We start from the raw sequence: 9562 nt of genomic DNA, 5'->3' as shown, positions 1-9562 counted from the left end.
ACTAAAGGCAGTTTGATCAGCCAAACCCCACATTGGAGGGAGCGGTTGCTGCAAGCATCACCTTGCACTGGAACACGTGCTTTCTTAGTGTAGTTTCCTATGATCCTCAGAAGAATAACAATCATCTGTATTTACTGGTTGGTACTCAGCGGGTGTTCACTGAACACTTCTTCTGTGTGTCTTGTTTACTCCACACAGCAGCCTCAGGAGGTGAGTTCTATTATTATCCCCACATTTCAGATAAAAAGACTGAGGATGAGAAATGAGAAGGGTTGTGCTCAGCATTGCAGTGGAACCAGAAGACAAAGCCAAGGAGTCTGGCTGCGTGGAACATGCACCTAACCTTTATCTTCTGTCTCTTACACATACTCAGACACAAGATGCCATGCTGAGGCAAGAGGCTGAGCTTGTTCCTTAACATGATTCCATGATTTCTCCAGGAGCAGTGCATGTACTGGAGCTACATGCAATGCATTAGGTGACAATGGAGGAACCATCTCAGTTTTCACAACTATGTATTATTTTTAGTGTGCATTTAGGAAGATGTCAGCTGATTACTGCATTTGCTGTGTGAACATGTGAAAATCACGTGACTTCTCCATGCTGCCGCTTCTTCACCTGTGAAATGGGAAAACAAGATGTATCATATATAGGAAAGTAACTAAATTCCCTGAGGCGTAGGAGGTCCTCTGGGTGTGTAAAAGGCAGAGACTGAGGGAGGAAGAAAGAAAAAATGGATGTGGGAAGGAAGGAAAGTATGTGGGAGGAAGAGAGGATGGATGGCAGAGGAGGGAGAAGAGAAAGAAGAAGAAAGGAAAGAAGGGACAAGGAAAGGAGGATGGAAAAAAGGAGAGACAGGAAAAAAGAAGGAAGGAGGGAAGAAGGGAAGGAAGGAAGGGAGGGAGGAAGGAAGGAAGGAAGGAAGGAAGGAAGGAAGGAAGGAAGGAAGGAAGGAAGGAAGAAAAGGAGGGAGGGAAGGGAAGAGAAGAGAAGGGAAGGATGGAGGGAGGACAAGCAGCAAAGAGAGGCTACAAACTGATGTGAATCAGCCTATCTTGGACATCTAAAAAATCCCTTGAGCTTGGCACCCCTTTAAATGGCAACTTTCTCTGCACCAGGCACATTCTTTCGTCCTCATGATGTAGTCGACATTATCTCCACATTGCAGATGAAGAAACCGAGACACAGAAAGTGAGATGCCTGCCGAGGATTGCTTCCCTGGTAGTTTGTACATCCAAGGCTGTAGCACAGGCAGAGAGGCCCCTGGGTCTCTCCCATTAACCCACAACTGCCACAGTGCGGGGCGAGAGTGGGCAGCTGCAGCAACACTGGAGCTGATTCTATTCCTGCTTGGTGGCTGAGTGGCCCCCACACCCCAGATTCAATCAGTGTTGCCTATGTAAGGATTATCTTCACATGGGAGGCTGGCATTAAGAAGATGATGAAACAAATAAGTACAGCCTATTTCCATGTGCAGGTGCCCAGCTGTGGCCTTACTCCACGTAGAGTGTCCCCAAGTGTGTTCCACACACCACTGAGGTGGCACAGGAAGGAGACAGCTATGGTTTTGTTTGTTTTGTAGTTTTCTTTGAGTCTCACTGTGTTGCCCAGGCAGGAGAGCAGTGGAACGATCGCAGCTCACTGCAACCTCTGCCCCTGGGTTCAAGTGATTCTCTTGCCTCAGCCTCCCAAGTAGCTTGGATTACAGGTGCCTGCCACCACACCTGGCTAATTTTTGTATTTTAGTAGAGACAGGTTTTACCATGTTGGCCAGCCTGGTCTCAAACACATGACCTTAAGTGATTCACCTCCTTAAGTGCTAGGATTAGAGGTGTGAGCCACCGGCCCTGCCTGAGACAGCTCTGCTTTTAAAGTTGTCTATTATTTAACATGCACTAGGAAATGACAATGTTATTGTGGTCTGCAGGATGCTATTAATATAGTTATGGATAAATAATATTCACATTAAAAATAAAAGTGGTTCAATTTAAAGGGGAGAAATTAACTAGTAGCCCCAGAAGTACAAGCACATGAAGGCAAGACAAGAATGATAGCAGTTAGGAAATTGCATTGTTTCATCTAATTCTCTCTAAAACCCTGCATTTGAGTTTATTATTCCCATTTTATAGGTGAGAAACAATACTTTTTTTTTTTTGAGACAGAGTTTCACTCTCATTGCCCAGGCTGGAGTGCAATGATGCAATCTTGGCTCACTGCAACCTCCGCCTCCTGGGTTCAAGCGATTCTCCTGCCTCAGCCTCCTGAGTAGCTGGAATTACAGGTGCCCACCACCATGCCCGGCTAACTTTTGTATTTTTAGAAGAGATGGGGTTTCTCCATGCTGGTCAGGCTGGTCTCAAACTCCTGACCTCAGGTGATCCACCCGTCTTGGCCTCCCAAAGTGCTGGGATTACAGAGGTGTGTCACCGCATCCGGCCATGAGAAACAATAAGTTTTAGGTCAATCGAAAAGCTTGCCCAAGAGTGCAAAATGCTGCAACCACTAACAGCAGTATGGATGTTCCTCAGCAAGTTGAACATACAACTGTCATGCGATCCAGCAATCCCACTTCCTGGATATTTGTCCAAAAGAATTGAAATCAGGATCTTGAAGAGATACCTGCATGCCAATGTCCATTGCAGCGTTATTCACAACATCCAAGATGCAGAAACCACCTAAATATGCATCAGTGGGTGAGGGAATAAAGAAAATGTGGCCTACACATACAACAGAATCCAATTCAACCATGGAACAGAAGGAAATTCTGCATTCCAACATGGATGGATCTTCAGGAACTAGGACAGCATGCTTGGTGACCTATGCCAGTAACGGAAGTACAGATACTGCATGTGTTTATGTTTAGGGTATATCGACACCTAAAACAGACAATTACATAGAGCCAGAGTGGAATGGTAGCTGTCAGAAATAAGGAGGAAAAGAAATGAGTTAGTAACCAAGGAACATGTTTCCAGTCAAGCAAGATGAATCAGCTCTAGATACGCTGCAGGTGAATTTCAGAGAGGTAACAGAACTGACTAGGGATTATTCAGCCAAGAGGCAGTGGTGCTGGAACTCACACCTGGGGCCGTCTAACTTCTGGGCCCACAGTCCCACCACTCTACAAGTGGTCTGTTTTATAGAAGTTCAAGAAATTGTGATATTTTACAACACTGAACCTAGGGTCAACAATAACATATTGCACACTTAATTTTGTAGTAGGGTAGGTTTCAAGTTAAATGTTCTTATGACTATATACATATATATATATATATATATATATATATATATATATATTTTTTTTTTTTTTTTTAAGTTAGCTTTGTCTAGGTCTAAAATGTAACATGAGGCCGGGTGTGGTGGCTCACGTCTCTAATCTCCCAGCACTTTGGGAGGCCGAGGCTGGTGGATCACTTGAATTCAGGAGTTTAAGACCAGCCTGGCCAATATGGTGAAACCCCGTCTCTACTAAAATACAAAAATTAGCTGGGCATGGTGGCAGGCAACTGTAGGTACCTGAAGGCTGAGGCAGGAGAATCACTTGAACCCCGGAGGAGGAGGGTGTAGTGAGCTGAGATTACACCATTGCACTCCAGCCTGTATGACAGAGCAAGACTCAGTCTGAAAAATAAATAAATGAATTAAATCAAATCAAGTGTTCAATGAGCAAATTGGAGCTCTGAGTGAAAGTGATTTACCAATGTGGAGTTCTTGGTTCGTGATTTCAGTAGTTTATTCCTCTTGGTGCCCTTCACCTTGAGACTCATAACAAACACCACCACCACCCACTCACCTCCTTCCATCTCTGCCTTCCCTTTCTGTCAAGGTACTTGCTGAAACCTAGTGGAGTCACTAAAGCTGATGGAAGTGTATTTATTTAAATTGTCAAGATAAATTAACTTTTAGAGCCCTGTTGGAGGAGTCCTGCAAGCGTGGGCCATGGGGTTGGGAGCCATGAATATGCAAATGCACACAGCCATTGAATTCAGCGGCTGCAAACATATTTGGAGGCAGCTGTTCATTTAATAATCTGGGACAACCAGAGGAATAGACAACTGGTCGCTCTGGCCCATTTGCATGGGTAAAGTGATAATTTTATAATACAATTGCAGCAATTAGGTTTCCCCAGACAAAGCCAGGGGAACGCCATTTGGGAGCAATCTCCGGTGTTGTCAGCCGGAGCCTACTTCAGCCTCACCCAGCTGTCAGACATAACAACCTGTTTCCTGTAGATGTAGCCTTATGAAGTGGTGGGGAGGGTGACCCCAGGAGTCCGACAGATCCAGGTGTGGATTTCAGCATCACTTCCTGCTGTATAAACCCCAGCTCACTGCTTAACTTCACTGAACCTCATTGATTCATTTGTGAATGAGGAAACTGATGGTACCTTCTTTTAACGGGTGGTTGTGAAGCTTAAGAGTGATCATGTAACTAAAACCTTTAGAATACTGTCTAGTACCATGGTTTTCAAACTTCTCTGTGTGACAGACTCACTGGGGAACTTCTAAAGAATTACTGATGCCTAGGCTGTACCTCTAGAGAATCTAATTGGAGCATGAATCTTTTAAAGCACCCCAGGTGATTGCAATACATAGCCAAGGCTGAAAACGACTCTTCAAGTCCAAAAGAGATGCTCTATAGACAAAAGCTAGTGTAATGATTTCCTTAGTCTCAGCGCTCATGGGGGTAAGCATAAAATTTTCTCACTTACAAGGAGGCTTGGAATTCACCCTCAATGCAAACTTAATCTCCATCCCTGATATAGTCAAATCTACTCTTCCTAGAAAAGGAGAAAAGTGACATGTAGTGGGATGCAGGAAGCATTGCTGCCAAGGGAAGTGGGTGATGACGGGTTCAAGAAAACCATGGAACACATAGGTAAAGCGGTCAAAGGGTATTACCCCATCTATGCTCATCCTCTTACCTAGCACAACCCAAATGATGGTGTGGACCAGTTACTCTAACAATTCCACCTAATGCTGTAACCCAGCTGTTCTTTCCAGAGGGGCACGTGATGTGAACATGAACCCTGGGCATCTACACAAGAAGCAGGCTGCAGCTTCCTGACCTAACAACCTGTGGCCTTTGTGCTTATCCTCTGGACCTTCTATTGCAATTCCCCAACAACACTGAAGTCCATCCCGAATCTCAACCTTCTCACTTGGGTCATTAGCCCAGTGCCCAGTTCCATCTTCTGATTTTGACATCATCTTTGTCGCCTTGGCTGGATCATTCCGTTCTAAGCCATAGGCCCACACTGGAGGCAATAACAACCAAGAGCCATTCTCAGCTCTCTTTCTGGGGACAGAATCCACTTTCCATCTTAGAGAATCAAATGCCAGATACTCACTTTCCTGGACTTCCTGGCAGCTTATGGTGGCACAGTACTGGCCAGTGTGACATAGGCAAAGCGATCTTCTGGAAGCCTTTGAGAAAAGATGCTTCTCTTGGACAGAAAGAGAGAAAGGATGAAGAAAGCCCTGTGAGTTTTGCTTTTGGTCCTGACCTTGAGTGCTGTTGCGTAAGGACGTGGTAGTTGGAAATTGTGGGGTACACTGCAGTGCTCCCTAATACCTGGGTTTCTTCTGTCCAGGCAATACACCCATGCTACATTCACCATCTTCCTTTGTAGTACATGAGGCTCTCTAACCAAGTTCTAGGTCTTCAGCAGAAGCAGTATTCTCCTCACGCAGGCCTAGCCCATGAAACCTTCCTGTTAGGAATATTGCCCTTTTTTTAACCTCTCTACCGGGTGAAGAAGACTCCAGACTTAGAAGAGGGCAGAACAAGATGGAGGGAGTCTGTGTCTCTGAGTGACAGACAGGAAAAGATCTCCTGCCTCAACTTTCTCCCATCAACTCTTGTTAGACTATGGTGCACAAGAGAGAAATATTGCTTTAAGCACGCGTTTCGCTGCCAGTAAAATTTTAGGGTTGTTCGTTATAGCAACTACATTACCTTAACTGATAGGGAGCTGCTACGGTCGTTTTTCCATTAGGTGGGAGATAAATCTGACTCACTGAGAATGACAGACTCAAACACAGAAGGAACTTGTGATCTGATGGATATTCTGAGCTGCTCCACCATCCTGAGAACTGCAATGACCAGAGGTAATAACAAATCTTCCTGATTCCCAGCCATGTTCCCCTGAGGCTGGGCAAGGGCCAAAAGTGGCCCTGGCCAACTGGACCTGAGAGTTTGGGAGAGAGAGACAATAGACCAGTTCAAAAGGACTTTATTAGAAAGGAAGTGAGATGGGCTTTGCAATAGTTAGGGGTGTGATGGTCAGAGCGGGGAAGCCCTCTTTATTTAAAATAATGCTATAAAACCAAGGCAAGCATGCACTCTCAGTCATTCATCCTGGGGCTGGTGATTCTTAGGCTCAGCCTCCGTGGGTATTGTGGCTCATCTCCTGATTAGAAACAAGCATGGACTCTACCAGCACTTCCCCCGCAATGTGGTTTCCATTTGCTGCCTGAGCCCACGGGCCTACAGAGGACGGTGAAAGTTTCTGTTGCTCTCAGAACCCCAGACACAGAGGTTGCTGAACTCAGCCTTCACTGCTGTGGCCTCAGATCTGACGGTGAGGACACCTCAAATCTGAATGTCTTGATGTCCTGGGAAACCCTTTGCTGAGGCTTACGGATGCACTGGATACACTTGCAATAATGAAAAGTTAATTTGAGGTCCAGAAAGTAGAGACCTGAGTGAGCAATACTGCTTTAGTTCACAGAGTCGCACTGCCAAATATCTCTTTTAATTTTTTAGTGTGAAATAATAGAAGTTTTATTTATTAAGGAAAGAAGAAAATCCGACCACGATAACTCTCTCTCTCTCTTTTTTTATTTGAGATGGAGTTTTGCTGTTTTTACCCAGACTGGAGTGCAATGGCATGATCTGGGCTCATCGCAACCTCCGCCTTCTGGGTTCAAGCAATTCTCCTGCCTCAGCCTCCCAAGTATCTGGGATTACAGGCGTGCGCCACCATGCCCAGCTAATTTTTGTATTTTTAGTAGAGACAGGGTTTCACCATGTTGACCAGGATGGTCTCAATCTCTTGAACTCGTGATCCACCTGCCTCAGCCTTCCAAAGTGCTGGGATCACAGGTGTGAGCCACCGCTCCCGGCCGACTCTCTTCTTAAATGTGCAATTAGTTTATTTATTTTTATTGTTTTTCTTCTTCTTTATTTTTATTTTAGGCTCAAGGGGTACACTTGCAGGTGTGTTATATGTGTAAATTGTGTTTTGCAAGGGTTCAGTGCACGGTTAGTTTTGTCGCCCAGGTGATCATAACACGCAATAGGTAGTTTCTCAGTCTTCATCCTCCTCCCACCCTCCCCTGTCAAGTAGGCTCTGGTGTCTGTTGTCCCTTTTTTGTGTCCACCTGTATTCAGTGATTAGCTCACGCTTGTATGTGAGAAAACACAAGTTGTTTTCTGTTCCTGTGTTAATGTACTCAGGATAATGGCCTCCAGCTCCAACTCTGTTGCTGCAAACATGATCTCATTCTTTTTTATGGTTGTGTGGTATTCTATGGTGTGTACATACCACCTTTTCTTTCTCCTGTTCACTGTTAATGAGCATTTAGGTCGGTCCATGTCTTTGCTATTGTGAATAGTGTCACGATGAACATACATGAGCATGTATCTTTAGGGAAAAACAATTTCTATTTCTTTTTTTTTTTTTTTAATTTTTTATTGGATTTTAGGTTTTGGGGTACATGAGCAGAGCATGTAACACAGTTGCATAGGAACACACATGGCAGCGTGCTTTTCTTTCCTTCTCCCCTTCACCCACATTTGGCATTTCTCCCCAGGCTATCCCTCCCCACCTCCCCCTCCCACTGGCCCTCCCCTTTTCCCCCCAATAGACCCCAGTGTTTGGTACTCCCCTTTCTGTGTCCATGTGTTCTCATTTTTCATCACCCACCTATGAGTGAGAATATGTGGTGTTTCATTTTCTGTTCTTGTGTCAGTTTGCTGAGGATGACGTTCTCCAGATTCATCCATGTCCCTACAAACGACACAAACTCATCATTTCTGATTGCTGCATAATATTCCATGGTGTATATGTGCCACATCTTTCCAATCCAGTCTATTATCAATGGGCATTTTGGTTGATTCCAGGTCTTTGCTATTGTAAACAGTGCTGCAATGAACATTCGTGTACGTGTGTCCTTATAGTAGAACGATTTATAGTCTTTTGGATATATACCCAGTAATGGGATTGCTGGGTCAAATGGAATTTCTATTTCTAAGGCCTTGAGGAATCTCCACACTGTCTTCCACAATGGTTGAACTAATTTACACTCTCACCAGCAGTGTAAAAGTGTTCCTTTTTCTCCACATCCTCTCCAGCATCTGTTGTCTCCAGATTTTTTAATGATCGCCATTCTAACTGGCGTGAGATGGTATCTCAATGTGGTTTTGATTTGCATCTCTCTGATGACCAGTGACGATGAGCATTTTTTCATATGATTGTTGGCCTCATATATGTCTTCTTTTGTAAAGTGTCTGTTCATATCCTTTGCCCACTTTTGAATGGGCTTGTTTGTTTTTTTCCTGTAAATCCGTTTGAGTTCTTTGTAAATTCTGGATATCAGCCCTTTGTCAGATGGGTAAACTGCAAAAATTTTTTCCCATTCTGTTGGTTGCCGATCCACTCTACTGACTGTTTCTTTTGCCGTGCAGAAGCTGTGGAGTTTCATTAGGTCCCATTTGTCTATTTTGGCTTTTGTTGCCATTGCTTTTGGTGTTTTGTTCATGAAGTCCTTGCCTACTCCTATGTCCTGGATAGTTTTGCCTAGATTTCCTTCTAGGGTTTTTATGGTGCCAGGTCTTATGTTTAAGTCTTTAATCCATCTGGAGTTAATTTTAGTGTAAGGTGTCAGGAAGGGGTCCAGTTTCTGCTTTCTGCACATGGCTAGCCAGTTTTCCCAACACCATTTGTTAAACAGGGAATCCTTTCCCCATTGCTTGTTTTTGTCAGGTTTATCAAAGATTGTATAGTTGTAGATATGTTGTGTTGCCTCCGGTGCCTCTGTTTTGTTCCATTGGTCTATATCTCTGTTTTGGTACCAGTACCATGCTGTTTTGATTACTGTAGCCTTGTAGTATAGTTTGAAATCCGGTAGTGTGATGCCCCCCGCTGTGTTCTTTTTGCTTAGAATTGACTTGGCTATGCGGGCTCTCTTTTGGTTCCATATGAAGTTCATGGTAGTTTTTTCCAGTTCTGTGAAGAAAGTTAATGGTAGCTTGATGGGGATAGCATTGATTCTGTAAATTACTTTGGGCAGTATAGCCATTTTCACGATATTAATTCTTCCTAACCATGAACATGGAATGTTTCTCCATCTGTTTGTGTCCTCTCTGATTTCGTTGAGCAGTGGTTTGTAGTTCTCCTTGAAGAGGTCCCTTACGTTCCTTGTGAGTTGTATTCCAAGGTATTTTATTCCTTTTGTAGCAATTGTGAATGGCAGTTGGTTCTTGATTTGGCTTTCTTTAAGTCTGTTATTGGTGTATAGGAATGCTTGTGATTTTTGCACATTGATTTTATATCCTGAGA

The sequence above is a fragment of the Callithrix jacchus genome, chromosome 12 (assembly GCF_049354715.1).
Source record: "Callithrix jacchus isolate 240 chromosome 12, calJac240_pri, whole genome shotgun sequence".
NCBI lineage: Eukaryota > Metazoa > Chordata > Mammalia > Primates > Cebidae > Callithrix > Callithrix jacchus.
This window is presented reverse-complemented; position numbering follows the sequence as displayed.